Below are 25852 nucleotides of genomic sequence, written 5' to 3' on the forward strand. Positions count from 1 at the left end.
CCATCTATATACAATATCTATACAATATATAGAACCATTAGTTTTAGAACATAAACATATTCTGCTCTTCTGAATTGTGGGAACAACAAACGAATAAAATGATAAAGAAAAATAATTGAATCGGCAATGAGAAAAGAGAAAAAACTCCTACAATCTATAGGGAACTGTAGGAGTGACATCTATCTGTCTGTCTGTCTATCTATCTGTCTGTCTGTCTCTATCTATATATCTATCTATCTATCTATCCATCCATCTATCCATCTATCTATTTATTTATCCATCCCTCTATGTACCTATCCATCTATTATCCTTCTATCTATCTATCCAGCAACCTATTTATTTATTTTCCCTCTATCCTTCTATCCATCCATTATCCCTCTATCCATCTATTCATCCATCTACCTATCCATCTATTATCCATCCATCCATTATCCCTCTATCCATCTATCCATCCATCTATTATCCCTCTATCTATCCATCTATCCGTCCATCCATCCATCCATTATCCATCCATCCATTATCCCTCTATCTATCCATCTATCCGTCCATCCATCCATCTATTATCCATCCATCTATTATCCCTCTATCCATCTATCCATCCATCCATCCATCTGAAGAAGCATATGTGCTCCCTCCACATTACCGTTCCCGGAGTTTCTCTAACCTCCCATTCTACATCAGTCAGTCCTCTTGAAGCTGTAACAGCTTCTTCTCTTCTGGGAAGGCTTTTTACAAGATTTTGGAGGTGTATGTGGGAATTTTTGCCCCTTCATTTATGAGGTCAGACACTGATGCTGGGGAAACCCGGGCTCACAATCTCCGTGCCAGTTCATCCCAATGGTGTTGGATGAGGTTGAGGTCTGGTCTCTAACATCCTTTATAGACCTTGTGCAGCAGACAGTCACGGGGAACAGAAAAGGCCTTCTCCAATCTGTTTCCGCAAAGTTTGAAACTACATTTGTCCAAAAAGTCTTGTATACTGAACTATAACATTTCCTTTGAAAGACACTAAGAGGCCGAGGACGACCCTGGAAAAACAAGACCATAGCATTACCCTTCCTCCACCAAACTGTCCTGCAGGCACAATGCAGTCAGGGGGTAACATTCTTCTGACAATCATCAAACCAAGACACGTCCCTCAGACGCGGATAGAGCAGTGTTATCTGTCACTGCACAGAACACGTCTCCTCGAGAGTCCAGAGGTGGCTTTCTATCGCTCCATCCAATGTTTAGCATTGTGCTTGGTGATGTAAAGGCTGCTTTACACCAGACAATCTATCGTGCGATAGATCGTCGGGGTCACGGTTTTTGTGACGCACATCCGGCATCGCTGGCGATGCCGGCCTGTGTGACACCTCCTAGCGACGCTGTATCGCTCACAAATCATGAGTCGGGTACTGCTCGCTAGGTTCCATAATATCGTTTAATTTAGTTGACCATCGTTTCCGTGGTAGCACACGCCGCTCCGTGTGACACCACGGGAACGATGAGCAGCTCACCTGCCTCCCGCGGCCGCCGCCGGCTCTATGTGGAAGGAAGGAGGTGGGCGGGATGTTTACGTCCCGCTCATCTCCGCCCCTCCGCTTCTATTGGCCGGCGGCCGTGTGACGTCGCTGTGACGCCGAACGTCCCTCCCACTCCAGGAAGTGGACGTTCGCCACCCACAGCGAGGTCGCACGAGAGGTAAGTATGTGTGACGGGGGTTACTAACTTTGTGCGACACGGGCAGCGATTTGCCCGTGACGCAAAAAGGACGGGGGCGGGTACGATCGATTGTGAAATCGCACAATCGGTCGTACCATGTAAAGCAGCCTTTAGACTGTAGTCGCTTGGCCATGAAGCTCAGTGTTTGTGCTGATGTTACCAGAGGAGGTCTGGACTCTGCAGTTTTGGAGTCAGTAGAGCGGTGGTGACTTTTCTGCCCTCTGCTCCTCAGCACTTGGTCCACTGCTCTGTAATGTTATGGAGTCTCCACACCATGGCTGAGTTGCTGTCTATCTACTAGAATTGGAGAAAATGATTTGCAGAAACCTGTTCCAGTAGTCAAAAACCAAAACCAGATCCCTGAGAACTTCCTACTTCATGCCGGCATTCCGAGCGTCTTCTCAGGTCAGGAGGCTATGTGATGTCATGGTTTTCTGGTGGCCTACTAATCAGAAGAGGCGCCATGAGTCTATCTCTGAAAATCACCCTTCTGTGTTCTTCTAGAAATAATGATAGTATCATTTTAATTGAAGACGATTTACAACATGTGGCCAAATCTCCTTATGTGATATTGATCTCTCCTGATCCTAGGAAGTTCTCATTATCTCCGTCCTCCTCCCCATCACTCTCTTAGATGGTCTCATTCTTAATCTGATCATCATATTAGGCCTCAGCATTAGGAGATGTGCGGATATCTCAGTGTTTTATCTTTCTAACAGACAAGAACTTATCCTAGGACTGTAATTAGATTTCCCCATAAGCCATGTAAGAGATTTATTGCAATCGATCATGATTAATTGATTACTTTTCATTTAGATCTCCATTAAGTTGCGTCTCTAATTTGCTACATTTATTTTTATTTTTTTTATTTTAACTAAATCTAATTTCTCGAATATCAAGAAAACAATTAAAGGGATTTTAAACTTTGGATGTTCCCTATTTTGTCAGAAAATCGATTAATGATAAACTGTTCATAAGATTTCCTGTTGATGAGATCACTAGTGATCAACGGTGATCTGTGGAAGAACACAGTAATAAGTGTTGTATTTCCCTGCAGTTCCCCAACAGGTGATATAAGGAATTACTCTGTGCAAAAAGAAATCAATGGACTAGTTATGTAATGTGCAAGGGTAGAGATGATTTTTGTAGCCACTTCCTCCACTGGATAGTATTCGAGGGTCCTGATAAGTGGCCACTATTAAAAGGGGCTTTCCACTTCCAGCAAAGTAGACACGAGCGGCTCTGATAACAATGAGCGGGTGCTCCTGACTCGCCCACCCCAGGGCCTTAGGTGACTCGGTGTCGGGCCGGACTAGTCCAGGGTAGTCAGCGGTGGCGGGGCCCGACTCCGTGACCCTGGTGGAGTCAATTAATATGGCAGCTGTGGGGGTGATGTTAGTGTTAAAGTTTATATAAGATTCGTGACGCCACCTGTGGTAATTTGCAGCTCTTTAGGGCCGCAGCTGCTGGAAGGGACCTCCGGGGCTGATGTTATAGCAGCTGAGATGTTGCTTGCTCTCCACAGGTAGAGCGGGTACACCGGGGTAACCTTTGGTACTTTGTAGGTTCTTTGGTGTTGTGGATGCAGTGCAGGATAAAGCAGACGACACAGGGCTTGCAGTTAAGATCTTTACTCACTGTTTTCTGAGTCCAGGTGCTAGCAAACCGGTTGCCCACAGTATGCTGGGATCCACTGTCAGGTGCCTCCGCCGATCCCGGGTAGTTCAGAGGTCAATAGCGGTGCACCCCTCCTGTGTCTCTTTCCTGACTGATTTCTTAGCCTTGACTGTTTTAGCTGAGCTGGTCTTGGTCTCCACCACAGGTGTCTGTACAAAGGGGGCTAACCGCAGTTGTATCTTGCCCCCTTCACCGGGAAACTGTGGTGGGTTGTGGTCCTGGGCGCTTGAAACCACCCCCGAGCCTTCGGTGTTACTTTGAGGAATTGTTTTTCTTCCCTCTGTCTGGGGACAGCCCCTGAATGCAGCCAGATCCCTCCACCCCGATCTTCCAGTGGAACAGGCCACGAGCCAATATGCCCTTCCGTGGCCCTGGAATCCTTTCTTTCTTTAGGTGTCACCTGGGCTTAACTAGACCCCAGGATCTCCACCAGGAACTTCCTTCTGTCACTTTCTCCTCAGACTTTTCTCCTTCACTCTCCTGAGGTAACTACCTCCCTCTCCGCCTCCCTCTCACAGACTACACTTCACCCTACTGGAACTTCCTGGTTCCCTTGTCTACTCACACTTTCTGACTCCTCCCACACACCACTGACTTGGCCCCACCCACACTATTGGGACCAGAAATGGGACTTATGGCCCCATGAATACATCTATGGGGGTTGCTGCTACTATCCCTGACCCAGTGTATGCCTACCAATTGGTCTGTGCATTAGTCTGTGGACCGGCATATGACCTCATTCTTACCCAGGATGGGATATCACACCTCTGGCTGAGGTGCAATATCTCTGTGGCAACGGAAGCCTCAGGGGCGCCACACTCCCCGTCCCCGGGACTAGCCACTGCTCAGGTCTTGGCCTTTTGGCTGCAGCCGCGACGTCACATCACCAGCGAGCATCACCACTGTAGACAATGGGCTCAGCGGCTTTGCCAGGGCACATGGCACAAGCCACCAAACTCAATGATCGGCTGCAGTGGTGGCTCAAAATGGCTGAATCTCAGGAATAGGTAGCACACCAGGGCTCTCGCTTTCCAATGGCGGATGCTACATCTGCATACAATTGAGCTTCTTATTGCCCAGCATCAGACACCGGTCTTTATATAAATGTCAGCTCAGGAACAGGACTTGACCTGAATTTCATTGGAAGTCACTGATTGGGTAGTTTATCTCTCCGCCCACATGCAGGCAGCCATAAACAGATCACTTCCGGGAGAGTGAGGGTTTTTTCCTTTTCTGTTTTTGCTTGTGCGCACTACATCCGCTAACACTGATTTTACCCCCAGTGTGAGTCATTCATAGACTGCATGCGGCTGGACACACCGATGCTCGCTCGAGTGATCAGCATACGTAGAGCACCCAAACTCCGAACCTGCGCACTATTGTTTTTGTAAAGTCTGCGTTCCGTATGGACACCGCACTTCAAAGTTTGGGTCCATTCATCTTTAGCAGTGAATAAAGATGTGAAAACCCATACTGTAAAGTTATGGTTCGAACCGAACAGCGGGTATCCGGGTCATGAACCTGAGAACACGGACTTATAATAAAAGTCGGTGTCTGAGTTTGGAGTTCATGTGCTGTTTGTTTGCTGACAAAGTTTGTTGAAAGGTGGAATGTAGCATAATGAGAAAGGGAGCGGGAAAGAAAGAGAGAGAAAGAAAGAGAGGGGGAGGGAAATAAAGAGAGCGATAAAGAGAGAGAGAGGGGAGAAGGAAAGAGAGAAAGAGGGGGAGGGAAATAAAGAAAGATAAAATGAGAGAGGGAGAGGGGGAGGGAAAAAACAAGAGAGAGAATGAGAAAGGGGGAGGGAAAGAAAGAGAGGGAGAGAAAGAGAGGGAGACATTGGGAAAGAAAGAGAGAAAGATAGAGAGGGGGGAGAAAGAGGGAGAGGGAAAGAAAGAGAAAGAATGGGAGAGGGGGAGAGAAAGAGAGAGGGGGAGGGAAAGAAAGAGAGAGAGGGAGAGAAAGAGAGAGGGAGAGAGACACAATGAGAGAGAGAAAGAGAGACTGAGAGGGAAGGAAAGAGCGAGAAAGAGAGGGAAAGAAAGAGTGAGAGGAAAAGAAAGAGACAGAATGAGAGAGGGAGAGGTTGAGGGAAAGAGAGAGAAAAAGGGAGAGATGACCATTTTACAGCACAGGCGTTCGGGTTTCCATTGACTTGTATGTGGTTTTGGGTCAAGGGTCAAGTCCAGGTCCCGATCCAAACACTTGACTAAAGTCTGTCTTGAATCCGGTAAATCCGAACTTCCACAAGTCCTCATCTCTAACTGTTCGGTCACATCAGAGTTTGGTTCGAACAGTCACTTTCTGCTGACAGACTCCCTTTAAAAGGAATCTGTCAGCAGGATTTCACCCCCCCCCCCAATCTATTTATATATTCATGTAGCTCTTTCAAAGACAAGTCCAGCAATACCGTTACATGGTCTGTCCATAACTCTTTTACTCAGAAATTAGTATTTGAATTGATAGGCAAATGAGGCTGAGGAGCTATGTGTTGATGTGAAGCCTCCGTCACTCCAGCTCTATTCCTCACTCAGAGCCGCCTCCTCCTGCTTCACTGATGATTCCTTTGCCTTAAGTCACCCAGCAAAGAGGCTGTCAGTCAAGCACTAGGTCTTGGCTCCGAGCAGAAAATAGAGCTGGAGTGACAGAGGTCTCAGATCTACAAATAGCACTTTCACTCTCAAATATCACTTCATTCCAATTCTTATTTCCCAGTGATGGAGGAATGAACTGACCATGTAAAGGTATGGCTGAACTTGTATTTGATAGAGCTACATGACGTCTACATAGTTTGCGTGGTGAAATCCTGCTGACAGATTCCCTTTAAATTATATAGTCATCTGTGGCAATGAATGATATATCAATAAGGATGATGTTAATACATGTTAATGTCATTGCTATTGATTGATCACTGTGTGATAAGTTGTGGTATCAATCAATCAATAGTAATGACATTACCATGTATTTAGGTCTACTGAAAAGCAACAGCTGGTAATATGGAATAATATAAATGACAATGCTTCCAAAGTGTTAAATGCGATAATTAACAAATAAGGACGTAGTCACACATTGCATATGTTCTGCAGACATTTTGGAGTATGTGCATAGATTTCTGCAACCAGTGTATCAGTCTGAAAATACCCTAAGCTTCATAATGCCTATAATTTCTTATGGAAGTGAAATTCATCAGCAAATATTAGAATATGTATGAAGAAAAATTTTAATTCACGATTCTCTGTTGGGAGATATTGATGTTATATGTGTCTGTATATGGCCCTCCCAATGCATGAGTTGTTAGTTACAGACAATGGAGGGTTTTTATTACATTTTTTAAGAATGTGTTGAATTTTGCATCATCAAAACTTGGACTCCATAATGAAATATGCAGAAAAAAACATAAGGTAGTACCCAACTTTGTGTACTTTCTGGATATTTTCACTGGATTTTTCTGAGTATCTCCTCCAATTGACACTGCCCTACTGATGCCGGAATAGGTTTTTTTCTTCTATGCCGCTCCGTTCCAAAGTTATGCACACTACTAATGCTTGAAATTTTTCCTTCCCCTCTCTGGGAGTGTGGCTATGTTTTGATTGGCCAGCATAGAATAAGAGGAGAAAAAGAAAACACCCACAGACAACTTCTGTAGTACACAGCCAGTATGTCATGATTCTGGTTAGCATTGCTCTGTTATCCTGCAGAGCATATGCTGGGCCTCATATTTTCCTCTGGTTTCCGGTCTAGTCCTGTTTTGTGTGGGAGGGGCCTGTTTGTTGGAACCTCGTTCCGGATGATTTATCTGTGAGTTGTTTCATCCGGAATGCCACCAGTGATAGTTTCTGTTCGGCAGTGTATGTCTCTGATTCCCGTAACCGACTGACCTGATCTTGTACCGCTACCTAGTTCCTCATACCTCATCCCATCTCCTCCCCCACTCTAACCTGACTCCCTGTCTCCCTGACATTTGGCTAGTCTCCTGACCCCGGCTCCTGTCGCTCCCATGTACCCGACTTTTCCTCTTGGCTTCCCGACCTCGGCTCATCTCCTGACTCCGGCTCCACTCTCTTCCTGGTTCTTGATGTGACTTTCTGCTTTACAGATCCTCGGCTCTCACTTAGACTTCTGCCTGTCTTTCTCCCTCCATCATTGACGTTACCTCCCAACTTCTGACTCCTGACTTGTTCGACTATCCCTCACTAGTGTGTCTGACCCTGGCTGTCAGTGTTTCCTGGAGCATGGCTGGGGGGAGGGACCCCTCTCCGTGCTTCATTTCCGGGATCACGGCCCCTTTATCTTCTGGGCACTTCTGTTCATGCGTTGCCAGTTATAATTCTGCTCTACAGTGTGCCGCTGGTCCCTTGTGAGCTCTAAGCCTGCCTACCGTCCTGTTTACATTCATCCTCCCTGCCTCCCATCCTGACCATGTCAGCTCCCCCATCTCCTGTCCTGCCTGTGTACGGTCTCCCTTCCTTCTGTCCTGACCGCCTCTGTTCCTCTTTGTCTCCCATCCTCCCTCCTTTGTTGTTCCATCCTCCTGTACTCCCTGCTACTACCTGCTCTCCCGGTTCCCGACTTCGGCTTGTTTATTTATTCTGGTTTCCGCACTCCCCCGGTCATTGACGTTCCATCTCAGCTCCTGAATCAGCTTTCCCTGGACTCTGTCTTCGTCTAACCCTTAGTACCTCGTAGACATCCTGGTTCTGACCCCGGCCCATATGACTGCAGCACCCTGGGGTATGCTATTCCAGTGGTCTGCAGGATCCTAAGGCTTTCTGGAACGCCCTCTGCCGACAACCCACACCTCACACACAGGTAGGGGCACATTCCCTGAGAACTTGGCGCAGCATGTAGAGGGTTAACAGTGGGCAGATGTGAGACCCAATCCCTTAGCTGTTAGCTTGGGGAAGGGGCATGGCTACTGGGAAGTGAGAGGGGTTGCTAGGCAGAATAGGCAGAGGAAAAATGACAGTTGAAGTAGTGACAGTTGAAAGGAGCCAGTGAGTGAGAAAGGTGTAAGGATTGTGAGGAGACCCCAAAGGGCAACTAGAAGGTAGTAGCCTAAGGGTAGACAGAAGATCCCAGGTACTATGACGACGGGGTATTGGACCCCAGAGTAGACGACAGCTCCAGGTGGTCTGCTGATCCAGCCGTGTCTGGTGACTTCCAGGGTACCACACCACCCATAGGCTCAGGGACACAGCCTCATATATAGGACCCGGGAGAGGGCACAGAGAAGTAGCCTACCCCACAAGGGACCGCGAGGCCTGTCATACTGGGCCGGAAAAACAAAGGAGCAGAGCGCCGCCGGTCACCAACAGCTTCAGGCAAGGGGACCATCAGCTCTGCATGTGCACGGAGGGCTCAACTGGGTCTCAAGTCAGCACCGGGACAAAGGAAAGTCAGTTGACCAGGCGTGCCAAACTGCACTTGCAACAACCAGTGAATAAATACCAGTTAATCTGCAAGAACTGAGTCGTGTCTATTACTGGCGCACCACAAGGCACAGCACACCTAAATGGGACTTAAGCCCCTACTGGCGGAGGGAGCGAACACACTTGCTGCTATACCATCTGTCCCTAAAACCACAGCAGCGGTGGAACAACTTATTACCACAACCCGCCAGTGGCGTCACGAGGGACATACAAAATAACCCTGTTACCGAGCACCCCCCAGGTCATGGAACCGGGCACGGACACCTGTGACGGTGATCCCCGTTAGCCACTGCTCGGAACCGAGTATCCGAAGGGCCTGGGGCGTGGCAGCTCTCTACACGACCATCCACTTCTTCCACTGGGGAGACTTGTGCCCTCTAGTGAAGGATTTCTGTCTGCACTCACCTGGTACTCCGACTCCTCCTGTTGGTTTGTTAAGTCTAGTGCCATCTAGTGGGGAATCTCTACCTAGCAACCTCATGGTGTTCTAGCTCCCCATGCTGGTTCATTACAGTGTCTAGCAACACCTAGTGTACACCCCCTGCAGATATCCTCCATCTAGTGGTGTAGTGTCTCATTACACCCGGGTGTTTGGCATCACACTAGGGGTCATAACTTTGGAAAGGAGGGGCACAGGAAAAAAAAAAAGAAAACTTTTCCATAATCTGTGAAGCAGTGGTAACTGAAGGAGGCACAACTTAGTAAAAAAAATAACAATACAGTGAAAATTCCTTCAAGATTCTTATGTCTGGGTGATTCCATTTTATTTTAAGCTTATTACTAGGGATGATCGAATACCTCAAATATTCGGCTTCGTGAATATTTTCCGAATAGGTCGCCGCTATGTGAATATTCGATGCGCAATGTAAGTCTATGGGAAACCCGAATAGTTACGAATAGTTGTTATGCAGGTTTCTCATAGACTTATATTGCGCATCGAATATTCACGAATATTCGCATAGCGGTGACCTATTCGGAAAATATTCGCGAACCCGAATATTTGAGGTATTCGATCATGGCTAGTTATTATAGAAATATTTTTTAAAGATTGTTTAAAAAAAAAGTCAATTTTAAGCTCTCTGTCACTGTCCCCCACAGCTCCCATTCTGATGTCTACATGGTCTCTGCTATCTCCTAGTTCAAAATGGAAACAGCGCCATTCTTCCCTACAGACTGCGCCTGGTATTGCAGGCTGACTGTTTACAAGTAAATAAAACTATTCTGTAATTTCAGACGCTGAAGACCGGCTCTGCTTCTTGAGAAAAAATAATATTTTTTTTCTAAGCTAAAACGATCCCTTTCTGGAGAACAAAATGACAGCTTGTACCGGAGAGATAATAGCTGCTGTATCACACAGGCGAAGATAATCGAGGACGTGAGTACCGGAGATTATAGTGTTCTGTTAAAAATGTGAAAAAAAAATGAAATTGGAGAGGAGCTGCTAAACCCATGTCCCCATGACAATTCTCCTGGTCACATTACACATGTAACTTAGGCAGGCTTTGCACGCTGCGACATCGGTAACAATGTGTTACTGACGCTGCAGCGATAGTCCCCGCCCCCGTCGCACATGCGATATCTTGTGATTGCTGCTGCAGCGAACATTATCGCTACGGCAGCTTCACATGCACTCACCTGCCCTGCGATGTCGCTCTGGCCGGTGAACCGCCTCCTTCCTAAGGGGGTGGGTCGTGCGGTGTCACAGCGACGTCACACGGCAGGCGGCCAATAGAAGCGGAGGGGCGGAGATGAGCGGGACGTAAAAATCCCGCCCCCCTCCTTCCTTCCGCAGAGTCGGCGTGAGACGCGGTGACGCAGGTAGGAGATGTTCCTCACTCCTGCGGCTTCTCACGCAGCGGTGTGTGCTGCCACAGGAACGAGGAACAACATCGTACCTGTCGCTGCTGCCAAATAATGGAAATGTCGGACCCTACACCGATGATACGATAATGACGCTTTTGCGCTCGTTAATCGTATCGAAAAGGATTTACACACTACAATATCGACTGCGACGCAGGATGTGCGTCACTTTCAATTTGACCCCACCGATATCGCACCTGCGATGTCTTAGTGTGCAAAGCCCGCCTTAGAGTTATCATAAGCAGCCTAAACTATAGAGCAACCAATGTTCTTACGTCAGTATGGAAGGTGAGACCTCACTGGTTATGATTTTTTTTGACAATTCAATTACTGTGAAGGTAATACTAACCCAGCCTTCCCATGTATTCTTTGGTCTGCTCACTTATGTTGTCTTTAGTGGGCCATCTTTGGCATCTTCCAGTGCCACGTATCTTTGGCATCTTACAGTGCCAGGCATCTTTGGTGTCTTCTGGAGTCAGCCATCTTCGGCATGTTACAGTGCCTGGCATCTTTGGCGTCTTTCAGTGCCAAGCATCTTTGAAGTTTTACAGTACAAGGCATCTTTGGCACCTTACTGTGCCAGACATCTTGGTGTCTTCTGATGCCAGTCTTCTTTGAAATTTTATGGTGCCAGGCATCTTTGACATCTTCAGGTGCCACAAATCTTTGGTGTCTTCCAATGCCAGGCATCTTTGGAATTTTATGGTGCCAGGTATCATTTGTGTCTTCCAGTGCCAGGCATCATTGGTGTCTTCCGGTGCCATGCATCTTTGGCATCTTCCAATAACAGGCATCTTTATCATCTTCTGGTACCAGGCATCTTTGGTGTCTTGCAGTGCCAGGCATCTTTGGAATCTTTCAGTACCAGACATCTTTGGCATCTTCAGGTGCCAGGCATCTCTGGCGTCTTCCACTGCCAGGCATCTTTGACATGTTATGGTGCCAGGCATCTTTGGTGACTTCTGGTGCCAGGCTTTTTTTGAAATTTTATGGTGCCAGGCATCTTTCACATCTTCAGGTGCTAGGCATCACTGGTGTCTTCTGGTGCCATGTATCTTTGGCATCTTCCGGTACCAGGCATCTTTGGCATCTTTAGGTGCCATGCATCTCTGGCGTCTTCCAGTGCCAGGCTTTTTTGAAATTTTATGGTGCCAGGCATCTTTGGCATCTTCAGGTGCCAGGCATCATTGGTGTCTTCTGGTGCCATGTATCTTTGGCATCTTCCGGTACCAGGCATCATTGGTGTCTTCTGGTGCCATGCATCTTTGGCATCTTATGGTTCCAGGCATCTTTGGTATCTTCCGGTGCCAGGCATCTTTGGAATTTTATGGTGCCAGGCATCTTTGGTATCTTCCGGTGCCAGGCATCTTTGGAATTTTGTGGTGCCAGGCATCTTTGGCATCTCATACACAGATAAGACCATGATGTTATGACATTGCATGACACAAAGATGATGCTGAAGATTCTGGGTACTGGAAGATGTTGAAGACCAGTGACCATGCTAAAGAAGAACATCGCATCGGATTGGGGCTGCATGGTGGAACAGATAAGGGGTTGGGTGAGTATATATATATATATTTTTTTTTTTTCAAGCGAATTGGTGAACTAGAGTTCCATCAGATTCTCTCAATACTATTTTCGGAGCGTTCAAATGATGAAACGCCAATTGATTGCCAAAAAGGAGAAACAGAAACACTCAGCAGAGAGCTGGTCCCTCCAAGAGTAAAGACGGCTAGAAGAAAGTAAAGGAAACTAGTCTTCAGTGTTGGAATAGTGCAGAGCTTAACTGAGCGCTTCTGCAACTGAGCGCATCCACCCATCATTTTAGCAATAAGTGAGGGTCTCCTCATTTAGGTGGGTGGACCCATTTTGCAGTCCCGCTCAGCTCCGCCCCTCCGCATCTATTGGCCGGCTGTTGCGTGACGTCGCTGTGACGCCGAACGTCCCTCCCACTCCAGGAAGTGGACGTACGCCGCCCACATCGAGGTCGTATGGATGGGTAGGTACGTGTGACGGGGGTTAATCGTTTGTGCGGCACGTTCACAAACAAATTGAACGTGCCGCACATACGATGGGGGAGTTGCAAATCGCATACGATATCGCATGCAAAATTGCAACGTGTAAAGCAGGCTTTAGAGTGACACATCCATTCTCTCTGTGGTGGCTTTTGAGTCCATGCGTCACGTTCTGCCCCTGCTCCAGGCAGACTACGTGTGACGGCTTTAGCTGGAGGGTTCCTTTAACTTGTCCTCTTTTTCCCCCGTTTCCTCTCATTTGACAGCTTTCTTTAGCACCTTCTTGTAAATGTCTCATTGTTTAATAATTAAATTTGCTTTTTCCTGCGGATTATGTAACATTTTGAAATGCCAGGAAAATATGTACACATCGGGAGCTCTCCGCGGTGCTGAAACCGACGACGCAGGAGTGGAGATCAGAAAGGCAACACATTTCCCAAGCACGGTACGTAAGATGTGCACATGTATGTAATTTATTTATCACGTACCGTCCACTAGTTATAGTGTGCATAGGAAATCGCAACAATCAACGTCAGGGGAAATGTAGTAGAACATGGCATCCAAAATACGTCAACCATGTGGGCTACTCTCTATTCGAGATCACAAGGTGGGGTCTCAAGAAGGGGACCCCCCACTAATAAGTACATAGAAGAAAGCCTTTTTGGTTTCCGCCTGCCAGCATAGCTGTAAATGTGTTGTGGATTTCTATGTTTTATTACTTTAACCCTTTCTAGTTCTCAAAACAAAAATTGAAAGGATAAATATCATCTCAAAAGATTTTTTATAGGGTTCGCAAAGTGCTACTAATCGGTTGTCGTTAAAGTCCTGAGACCCTCACTGATTCCTCAAAACATTACCGTGAGTGTATACATGGTGTATGTGCTAAATAGTAAGGCTGTAGAGATTGTATTGAGCCCATACACCTCCCTGTGCTCAGGAGCTGTGCACTTCAGGGTGGTGTTTTACACAACCAATGGTGGTCTCAGATCACTGACTCCCACCGATCTACAGCACCAGCTCCAGCAGTGTTCTGCTCAGTTCCTACAACACGTGACTACATTTGTGACCTTCCCGGATCACACAATGGTTGCTATCCGCAGCGGAGGTCACTGTGTGAATTTTTTCAATGCAAGTCATAGACTTAAGGCCGCTTTACACGCAACGACGTATCTAACGATATATCGTCGGGGTCACGGAATTCGTGACGCACATCCGGCCTCGTTAGCGACGTCGTTGCGTTTGATACTTACGAGCGACCGCTAATGATCAGAAATACTAACCACATCGCTGATTGTTGACATGTCGTTCCTTTTCCAAATATCGTTGCTCATTTTGGACGCAGGTTGTCTGAGGCAGCACACATTGCCACGTGTGACACCCTGGGAACGACGAACAACAGCGTTCCTGCGTCCTCCGGCAATGAGGTGGGAGTGACGTGAATGCGGCTGCTCTCCGCCCTTCTGCTTCTATTGGTGACCGGCTGATTGATGACGCTGTGACGCCGCATGAACCGCCCCCTTAAAAAAGAGGTTGCTCGCCCCCCACAGCGACGTCGCTAGGAAGGTAAGTTTGTGTGACGCGTACCGGCGATATTGTCCTCCACGGGCAGCGATTTGCCCGTGATGCACAAATGACGGGGGCGGGTGTGATCGCTAGTGACATGGCTAGCGATGTTGCAGCATGTACAGCGGCCTTTAGACTTACACTGAGGGAGTAACCGTCGCTCCACTCAGTGATCCGGTAGGTTACAGATGCAGTCATTTGGTGCAAAAGCAGATCGAAGTGCCACCAAAACCAGGAGAAGACAACGACAGGTGAGCTTTTTTAACTACTTTCATGACACATACTTGATACACAATAAAGGGGCAAATAAAGAAAAAAAATCACTGGAGAGGTCCTTTAAAGATGACTTTTCACTAGTGGTGGGCGGACTTGGACTGTAAAAGTCTAGATATGCGGGATTGAAAGGTGTACATGTGCCGGACCCAGGCCCTAGATTCCAGATATTGATCAGCATACAGCACTCAGGAAATTTAAAAGAAAAGAAAGAATATAAGAATGAAGTGAGTGCTTCATACTTACCGAGGCTCCAGCGCGGCTGTACACTGCTCCAGCACCCTCTCCTTCACTTCCTGGGCCGCTCATCATTGCTCATCCATATGCACTGCTTTCCCCGCCCACCGGGCGTCCTGGCATTTGTGATTGGTTGCAGTCAGCTGAGATGCTGCCACTCAGTGTGGGGGTGTGTCTGAATGCAACCAATCACAGTTACCAGTGGGTGGGGAAAGCAGTGAATATGAATGAGCAGTAATTAGTGGCCCAGGAAGTGAATGCAAGGCCTGGGAGCAGCGTATAGCCATGCTGGAGCCTCGGTAAGTACAGCGCGTGTGCTCACATCCCCCTATCCCTTCTACTACCATGTTTATTCGCCGGATTCTCATCCTAAGACCGAAATCCGGTCTGAAACCGGATTTTAGAAACCACATGGCCGGTTATTTGCGAGTCCGCTCATCACTACTTTTCTCTGTATTTGTTTATTTACCTCCTCTAATTGTCGCTGCTCCCCTGATTCTGGAACTATTTATATTTTTTTTATGCGCCCCTCCGTTCCAAAGTTATGCCTCCAATAATAATGGTGCAAGTGTACGCAATTGGAAATATTCCACAGAACTATGCCTTTTCTCCTCTATGATGCTGGCCAATCAAAACACGGCAACGCCCACAGAGAAATTCTGTGGCACATGCCCAGTTTTTGAAGGGGGAAATTTCCATCTTTGTTACAGGGGTCATAATTTTGGAACGGAGGGGCGCAGAAGGAAAAGAAAAACTGCTCCAGAATCAGTGGAACTTCAACAATTAGAGGAGATACTATATTTAAATTAAAAAAATACAGCGAGAGCTCCCCTTTAAGAGTTTTTTTTACCAAGTTTGATTGCTGATACCAGCTACAGGGATCTTTCTGTCTGGAGTCAGGCATTAATACTCCATTCATTGTCTAAGGGACTGCCGAATAAGCCAAGTATAGGGAATAAGTGATAACTTTCTAACTCACCATTTCTATCGCGTTGCTGATATGCAAATGTCCGGTTAAAGGGATTGTCTCATAAATTGAGTCCCTGATTAAATTTCCTATGAGGACATATGGAACGGACGCATTAGAAGTTAGTCACCCTCTCAGGAGTCTCTCTTTACTATAGCGGCACTGTGCAATCGGCCATTCACAGGACATGTCTGGCCAGATGTGGCTTTCCCCTTAAGGTGTCACTTATATGTAAATTTATACACTGCCTATCATTCCTTTCTGGAGACAGGGAGGGAGACAGATGGCTGACAATTGTCAATGCTGATTTTTTTTTTTTTTTTTTGCTTTTTTGTTAAATGTTTCAGATGGGAGACAAGGGACAATTTATTTATTCCAAACCTTAAAGCTTCTAGAAGAGACAATGCACAAGGGGCCTGAAAGTGTTAAGAAACGCACTAACACCTTCTCTGAGCCATTATCCACAACTTTCTATAAAATTCAGTGTTAGCGGAAAAAAAAAAAAAAAATCAAGGAAAAGCCTAAGAACAGTATGGAAATCTGCTGCCACCCGGTGGACAAAATGCAGAATGCAAGTGTTGTCTATGAAAAGACTCCTGGAGCTGATTTGTCCCACTCATCTGCAGAGAATCAGAGTGGTAAATGTTGCGACACACATAAATATTATTATCATTATTATTATTGTTATTATTATTAATAATAATAGTATTATTATTATTATTATTATTATTATTATTACGGATGATCGAATACTTCGATTATTCGGCTTCGCGAATATTTTCAGAATACCTCACCGCTATTCGACTATATGCGAATATTCTATGCGCAATGCAAGTCTATGGGAAATCCAAATAACAAATTTTCGGTACTATTCTGACTTCCCATAGACTTACATTGCGCATCGAATATTCGCATATAGTCGAATAGCGGTGAGGTATTCGATCATCCGTAATTATTATTATTATTATTAATAACTATGGAGTATTAGTTACCCATTAAGTGATGTCAGAAAGGACAAGGACAGAATCAAGATACAATGGTAAAACTGAATACATGTGGGAGGATGGTGATATAGGGTCTCACAGCAGCGCAGATGTTTCCTGTGGAGGAGTCTCCATTATTAACCACTTCACAACCTTGAACATATCTGTCCGTCCAAGGCCGTGTCTGTCCCTTTAATGCGGCTCACGTGGTGAGTCTGCATCTTTCTCCGCACATGTCTGCTGATCTGATCAATTGACATGTGCAGGTATAAGGTGCTGGTAGATCGGAGATCCACCTGCTCTGATCAGGAGAAGCGATTTGACAGTGAAGTCATAAAATCTACTAAGCGGACTAGTAAAATCAATAAAAAGTGTAAAAAAAAGTTTTAAAAAATATTAAAAAAATTAACAAAAAACAACATAAAAGTCTTAATCACCAATTAACTATAAAACAATTTAATTATTTGGTATTACCGCATTCAGAAATGCCTGATATATCAAAATATAAAATCATTTAATCTGATCGGTAAACAAAAAAAAAATAAAATAAAAGCGCCAGAATTGCGTTTTTTTTTTTTTTGGTTTCCACAACAGTCCATTAAAATGCACTCACAGGCGATCAAAATGTCGTATCTACCAAAGAATGGTATAATCAAAAATGTCAGCTCAAGACACCACAAATAAGCCATCACTGAGCCCCAGATCCCAAAAAATGGGATCTCGGATAATGGCAACAAAAACACAATTTTTCATCTTTTTTTTTTTTTTTTTTTTTTTTTTTTTTTTTTTTAAATTTCTGATTATTTTTTCACCAATTAAATAAACATAAAACTATACATGTTTGGTATCTACGAGCTAAGAATGACCTGGGAAATCATATTCCTTGGTCAGTTTTACCAAATAGTGAACATGGTAAGTAGAAAAAAAACAAAAACCTTTGTGGAATTGCACTTTTTTTTGCATTTTTCATCGCACTAGGATTTTTTCCCTATTTTCCAGTACAATATGGGGCAGAATGAATGGTGTCGTTCAAAAGTACAATTTGTCCTGCTGAAAACCAGCCCTGACATGGCTATATTGATAAAAATAAAAAAGTTATGGCTCTTGGAAGAAGGGAAGGAAAAAATGAAAAACAGAAAATCGTACAGGGGTGAAGGGGTTAAGAACAATAGTGGGTATGACAGTGATAGGATTATGATTTGGGTCGGGAAATGAAGGAAACTCGGAGGGGCATGGACTGATTAGAAGGTCTCACAGCAGCACAGAAGATTTAAGTAGAAGAGTGTAGAGGAAATGTGCAGTCCATCTATGTGACAATAATAGTGATGATGCAATAAGCTGAGTGTACCAGCAGGGGGCAATACAAAGGGATTAAAGATTACTGCTGGAGAACAAGGGGGGTAAAAATAAAAATGTGAATTGTGATCTGATTGTGGAGTGTGAGACAAAATGCCATACATTTCACCTGAAGGGGTTAAAGCTACTGAGAAAAGTCTGCAACATTTCAGAAAAATAATAATAATAATAATAATAATAATAATAAAAAAATAATAATAATATAATAATATTAATATAATAATAATAATAGTAGTAATTATAACAATATATAATAACAAAATATTAGTAAAAAGCAAGCGCTATAGTGGAATTTATTATTACACCACAAAGAGCACGACCTTAGTCTCAAGTAACAAAGCAAAAAAAGCACGAAACGTTAGTGTGGAGGTGTGCGCTGAGGACACCTGCTGGACAGTTTTGAGATAGCAGGCTCCAAGATTATTACTGACTAAATATGGATCTAAGCTATAAGATCCCTCACTGGCAGCCAGATTGGTTTGTCAGTGTCCGCAAGGAGAATATTTTTCCCCTTAGATCCCACTATAGCTTCTCATATAGCCAGATCAGATCTCATACTTTGCACTGACGAGGGGCAATCACCCCAAAACACCGTGTCTGCAAATTGGGGTTCTGATCTGAGGTTAAGTAATATGAAAAGGCTCGTTAAAGGGTTACTTTTTACTTTTAGGATTGCTACTTCCAATAGGTGGTGCTAGAGTTCGTCTCCTTCCTCCCTGGAGAGACAATTTGACTGAAGATGGGTAAGACCCCCTTCACACATCAGTGATTCCAGTATGTTTTACATCCATTTTCATATTTACCAGAGACACGGACATACGCAGACCCATCAAAATCAATAGGTCTGCGCACACATCGGTATTTTCACAAGGACCGTGTGTCCATATGAAGCATACGCGTGTCTGTGTGTTGTACACGGAGACAAGTCCGTTTTTCTCCGGCAGCAATGATGACACGGACCACCCTCTGATGTCACACAGACCACAAAGTGCTGTGATCTGTGTGACACGTATTGGAGAAAACACATGTCTTTCAAATAAAATTATTTTCTATACTCACCTGTCTGCAGTGCTGCTGCCTTCGGCTCTACTGTCTCCTGCTTCCGGGCCCGCTCATTATGCTCATGCATATTTACTGCACTGTGGACCCAGAAGCAGCAGCAGCACTGGAGACAGCAGCATCGGGGACAGCAGTGCTAGGGACAGGTGAGTATAAAGTTCCTGATCTCCGTGTGCTATCACGGATAGCACACGGAGAACATACATGTGCCAAAATCACGGCACACGGAAGGCCATATGCACCTTCAACAGGGGCTCACAGCCTACACGGCACAAGTACACACACCCAGACAGGACCAGATATTTCATGTAGTGTATCAAGGCATCTATCACTCACCCACACAGTTCCCGCCCCACGCCACTCTACACCAATATGATGTAATGTTACATAGCTCTATCTATCTACTTCTATCCCATATATTAGCCAAGGTATTAAATCCACCAGCTGACTATTGTATAGTGCCCCTTTGTGCCAGTCAAACAGCTCCAATTCATGGAGGACTACACAAGCCCATGATGTAAGGCGCAATTCATCAGACAGACCAGACGCCTTCTTCCATTGCTTTTCGATCCAGTTGTGATGCTCATTGCTCATTGTAAACTGTTTGGGTGGTCGACAGCATCAGCATGGGCACCCTGACCGGTCTGTAGCTACACAGTGTTTGCGCAGCAAGTTGGATGCTCGGTGTCCTGACATCTTTCTATCATAGACAGCAGTAACACTCTACGTAATTTGCACTTCAGTCATTTACTGTGGGATTGGACATGAGTCTTCACTCCACTCGTGCAGCAAGTGATTTTATCAGTTGTCCTTTCTTGGATCACGTTTGGTTCTTATTACCCACTAAATACTGAGAACACCAACAAGCCCTGCCGTATACCAGGAACACCTCACAAGACCTGCCGTATACCAGGAACACCTCACAAGCCCTGCCGTATACCAGGAACACCTCACAAGACCTGCCGTATACCAGGAACACCTCACAAGCCCTGCCGTATACCAGGAACACCTCACAAGACCTGCCGTATACCAGGAACACCTCACAAGACCTGCCGTATACCAGGAACACCTCACAAGACCTGCCGTATACCAGGAACACCTCACAAGACCTGCCGTATACCAGGAACACCTCACAAGACCTGCCGTATACCAGGAACACCTCACAAGACCTGCCGTATACCAGGAACACCCCACAAGACCTGCCGTATACCAGGAACACCTCACAAGACCTGCCGTATACCAGGAACACCCCACAAGACCTGCAGTATATCAGGAACACCCCACATAACTTGCAATATACTGGGAATAACTCACAAGACCTGCAGTATGCCAGGAACACCCAACTAGACCTCCAATATACCAGGAACACCCCACAAGACCTGCAATATACCAGGAACACCCCACAAGACCTGCTGCATATCGGAAATACCCCACAATCCCCATGGTATGCCAGGAGCACCCCACAAATTCTGCCATATACTCGGAACACCCCACATGACCTGTTGTATTCCAGGAACACCCCACATGACCTGCTGTATTCCAGGAACACCCTACAAAACCTGTCATATACTGGGATAACTCCACAAGACCTGCCGTATACCAGGAAGACCCCACAAGACCTGCCGTATACCAGGAAGACCCCACAAGACCTGCTTTATACCGGGAAGACCCTACAAAACCTGTCATATACTGGGATAACTCCACAAGACCTGCAGTATACCAGAAAGACCCCACAAGACCTGCCGTATACCAGGAAGACCCCACAAGACCTGCTGTATACCGGGAAGACCCCACAAGACCTGCTGTATACCAGGAACACCCTACAAAACCTGTCATATACTGGGATAACTCCACAAGACCTGCAGTATACTAGGAGGACCCCACAAGACCTGCTGTGTACCAGGAAGACCCCATAAGACCCGTTGTATACCGGGAAGACCCCACAAGACCTGCTGTATACCAGGAACACCCTAAAAACCAGTCATATACTGGGATAACTCCACAAGACCTGCAGTATACCAGGAAGACCCCACAAGACCTGCTGTATACCAGGAAGACCCCACAAGACCTTCTGTACACCGAGAAGACCCCACAATACCTGCTGTATACCAGGAAGACCCCACAAGACCTGCTGTATACCAGGAAGACCCCACAAGACCTGCTGTATACCAGGAAGACCCCACAAGACCTGCTGTATACCAGGAAGACCCCACAAGACCTGCTGTATACCGGGAAGACCCCACAAGACCTGCTGTATACCAGGAAGACCCCACAAGACCTACCGTATACCGGGAACACCCCACAAGACCTACCGTACACCGGGAACACCCAACAAGACCTACCGTATACTGGGAACACCCCACAAGACCTACCGTATACCGGGAACACCCCACAAAACCAGCCGTATACCGGGAACATATCACAAGACCTACCGTATACCGGGAACATATCACAAGACCTACCGTATACCGGGAACATATCACAAGACCTACCGTATACCGGGAACATATCACAAGACCTACCGTATACCGGGAACATATCACAAGACCTACCGTATACCGGGAACACCCCACAAGACCTACCGTATACCGGGAACATATCACAAGACCTACCGTATACCGGGAACATACCACAAGACCTACCGTATACCGGGAACACCCCACAAAACCAGCCGTATGCTGAGAACACCTCACAAGATCAACCGTATACCGGGAAAACTTCAAAAGCACCCATTAAGACCTGATGTATACTAGAAAAATTCAGTAAGACCCACAGTGTACGTGGAATATCCCCATTTTGGGGATGCTCTGACACAGGTTTATAGTCATCACCATTTGGCCTTGTCAAAGTTATTAAAATCCTCACGCTTCTCCATTTTTCTTCTTCCAACAAATCAACTTCAAGAGCTGATGGATCTTTCGCTCCTAATATATCCACCTGTGACAGGGGCCATTGTCACCAAATAATCAATGTCATCCACTTCACTTGTTAGTTGGTTTATGGAGTTAATGTTATGGCTGATCAGTATGTATGAGATTAATTGATAGCTAGAGGGATAGATAGATAATAGATAGATAGAGGGATAGATAGATAGATAGATAGATAGATAGATAGAGGGATAGATAGAGGGATAGATAGATAGATAGATAGATAGATAGATAGATAGATAGATAGATAGAGGGATAGATAGATAGATGGATAGAGGGATAGATAGATAGATAGATAGATAGATAGATAGATAGATAGATAGATAGATAGATAGATAATTCCATGTTTTCAATTAATGCACTGACTATTTCACAGGCTTCACCATCTCCTGCCGCCTCACCCTGGATTGACTGTTTCCTCCTCGTTGTGAACCAAGAGTAACATGAGAGGAGAGGAGAGCGCGGAGCTCGGCATGGGTCACTGTTCGGCCTTGTTAGCGGTGTGGAGATGAGTGGCAGGGGTCCTTTGTACTTTCCTTCTAGACATATATTAGATCCTAAGGAACTGCAGGTAGATAAAGGTCATTAGCAGCTAATCATCTAGTTGCCGCGGGTGAACTGAATGACTCCATATTGGTGACTCACCGATCAAGAGATGCCACGTATTTCAGTATTACACATATTTATTTTATAAGCTTCTACTTCAAAGAATATCGCCAGTAAATCCAGTATTTAACCATTCATAGTTCAGTCTGATCTAACCAATTCACACACATACACATTACTGCACGTTTACTCAATATACTACATATGGCCACCTGATAAAACTAGAGATGACAAAATCACCATCAATTTCTTGAAAATTGTGAACACTTTGATCAGCCGGACTGTCTGACGTGATATCATCATTGGGACGTGACCTATAGGTGACATCAGGGCGGCTGATCCAAGGAAGAGCTGTGAACACCTCCCGGTAAGGCCTGTTTCACACATCAGTGAAAAACACAGACGTTTTTCACTGACGTGTTAAAAACGCATATGTCCCTCCTTGTGCCATGATTCACGGCACACATGGGTTCTACATGTGCTATCCGTGATCAGTGATCCGTTATAGCACATGGACATCAGGTACTCCAAACTCACCTGTCCTCGCTCCTGCTGTCCGTGGTGCTGAACTCTTCCGGATGCTGTGTCTGGCCGCTGTGTCTCTCACCTCTGCAGCTACTTCCGGGTCAGCTGTGCAGTGCATAAATGCATATTCATGAGAATAATAAGCCGGCCTGGAAGTAGAGGCAGCAGCGGCCGGAGACAGCCGGCCATTTTGAAAAACATTGTCAGAATAGCTATACAAGTCTCCATACAGTATTCAATAAATCTCTTAGACCTGATGATGCTGTTCTACTTATAATGAAAAATCCATGTCAGAATAGCTGTATAAGTCTCATATTAAAATTAGTATTTTTATGAGACCAGGTTCAGACAGAAAAACATACAAAAAAGAAGTTGGTGACAGATCCTCTTAAAAAGGAACCTGACAACCAGTATGTTTGATGCTGAAATGCTGCAGCGTTTGAGAGAAAAACATACTGTAAAATTAAACCACCAATAATAAACCAGTAAAGTGCTCTCCTACCCTGACAACGCATAGGTGAAACGTACGTTGTGGGGAGGTGGAAGAAACACAGCATAAATGGAGAGTCCGGGTCTGTATTATTGATTCACGGCTCCTATTTCCGGGATGGTGATTTGCTCAGTGTTAGTGCTGGCAGCTATTTATTTGAGGGCATTATAAGGTTTACTCCGTGCACATTATGGGGCAGTCTATTGATATTTAATGAATTTCTTATTATGAATGTATTTTCCTTATGTTATCAGAGCACTGGGGATTTATTGATATTTAATTTTTTTTCCAGGGAATTACCTTTGCCTCAAAGATTGCACTTTATTGGTATTTATTTATCATCCCATCATATCCTGATTACCTCTCTACACTATTTGAAAAATTCATATTACCATTGGTGATGAGTGAGCACTACCATGCTTGGGTGCTCAGCGCTCGAAACAAGCAGTTACTGCTAGGACAGGCACAACTGGAAAGTCAATGGGAAAATCTTCTGGAAAAATGCTTGAGTCCCCCATTGACTTCCATTATACTCGGGTAAACAAGTCACTCCCGTCCGAGCGTCTGACCTGCTCATTTCAAGCACCCGAGCATGGTAGTGCACGCTCATCACTAGTTACGAGTACAGAGCACCTGAGCATGGTAGTGCCCGCTCATCACTAGTTACGAGTACTGAGCACCTGAGCATGGTAGTGCCCACTGATCACTAGTTACGAGTACAGAGCACCCGAGCATGGTACTGCCCGCTCATCACTAGTTACGAGTACTGAGCACCCGAGTATGGTAGTGCCCACTCATCACTAGCTACGAGTACTGAGCACCCGAGCATGGTAGTGCCCACTCTTCACTAGTTACGAGTACTGAGCACCTGAGCACGGTAGTGCCCACTCATCACTAGTTACGAGTACAGAGCACCCAAGCATGGTAGTGCCCGCTCATCACTAGTTACGAGTACAGAGCACCTGAGCATGGTAGTGCACGCTCATCATTAGTTACGAGTATTGAGCACCCGAGCATGGTAGTGCCCACTCATCACTAGTTACGAGTACTGAGCACCTGAGCATGGTAGTGCCCACTCATCACTAGTTACGAGTACTGAGCACCCAAGCATGGTAGTGCCTGCTCATCACTAGTTACGAGTACTGAGCACCCGAGCATGGTAGTGCCCGCTCATCACTAGTTACGAGTACAGAGCACCCAAGCATGGTAGTGCCCGCTCATCACTAGTTACGAGTACAGAGCACCTGAGCATGGTAGTGCACGCTCATCATTAGTTACGAGTATTGAGCACCCGAGCATGGTAGTGCCCACTCATCACTAGTTACGAGTACTGAGCACCTGAGCATGGTAGTGCCCACTCATCACTAGTTACGAGTACTGAGCACCCAAGCATGGTAGTGCCTGCTCATCACTAGTTACGAGTACTGAGCACCCGAGCATGGTAGTGCCCGCTCATCACTAGTTACGAGTACTGAGCACCTGAGCATGGTAGTGCCCACTCATCACTAGTTACGAGTACTGAGCACCCAAGCATGGTAGTGCCCGCTCATCACTAGTTACGAGTACTGAGCACCTGAGCATGGTAGTGCCCACTCATCACTAGTTACGAGTACTGAGCACCCAAGCATGGTAGTGCCCGCTCATCACTAGTTATGAGTACCAAGCACCCGAGCATGGTAGTGCCCACTCATCACTAGTTACAAGTACAGAGCACCCGAGCATGGTAGTGCCCACTCATCACTAGTTACAAGTACTGAGCACCCGAGCATGGTAGTGCCCGCTCATCACTAGTTACGAGTACTGAGCACCCGAGCATGGTAGTGCCCGCTCATCACTAGTTACGAGTACTGAGCACCTGAGCATGGTAGTGCCCACTGATCACTAGTTACGAGTACAGAGCACCCGAGCATGGTACTGCCCGCTCATCACTAGTTACGAGTACTGAGCACCCGAGTATGGTAGTGCCCACTCATCACTAGCTACGAGTACTGAGCACCCGAGCATGGTAGTGCCCACTCTTCACTAGTTACGAGTACTGAGCACCTGAGCACGGTAGTGCCCACTCATCACTAGTTACGAGTACAGAGCACCCAAGCATGGTAGTGCCCGCTCATCACTAGTTACGAGTACAGAGCACCTGAGCATGGTAGTGCACGCTCATCATTAGTTACGAGTATTGAG

The 25852-nt window shown here is 45.8% G+C and overlaps 1 protein-coding gene across 1 annotated transcript in view; it reads right to left on the reverse strand.

Annotated features, from left to right (window-relative positions):
* OLFM2 (olfactomedin 2) overlaps nucleotides 1–25852 on the reverse strand; it is a 514357-nt gene that overhangs the window by 292252 nt on the left and 196253 nt on the right. The gene's annotated exons all lie outside the window — the stretch shown is intronic.

Source organism: Anomaloglossus baeobatrachus, chromosome 4 (assembly GCF_048569485.1).
Source record: "Anomaloglossus baeobatrachus isolate aAnoBae1 chromosome 4, aAnoBae1.hap1, whole genome shotgun sequence".
Taxonomy (NCBI): Eukaryota; Metazoa; Chordata; class Amphibia; order Anura; family Aromobatidae; genus Anomaloglossus; species Anomaloglossus baeobatrachus.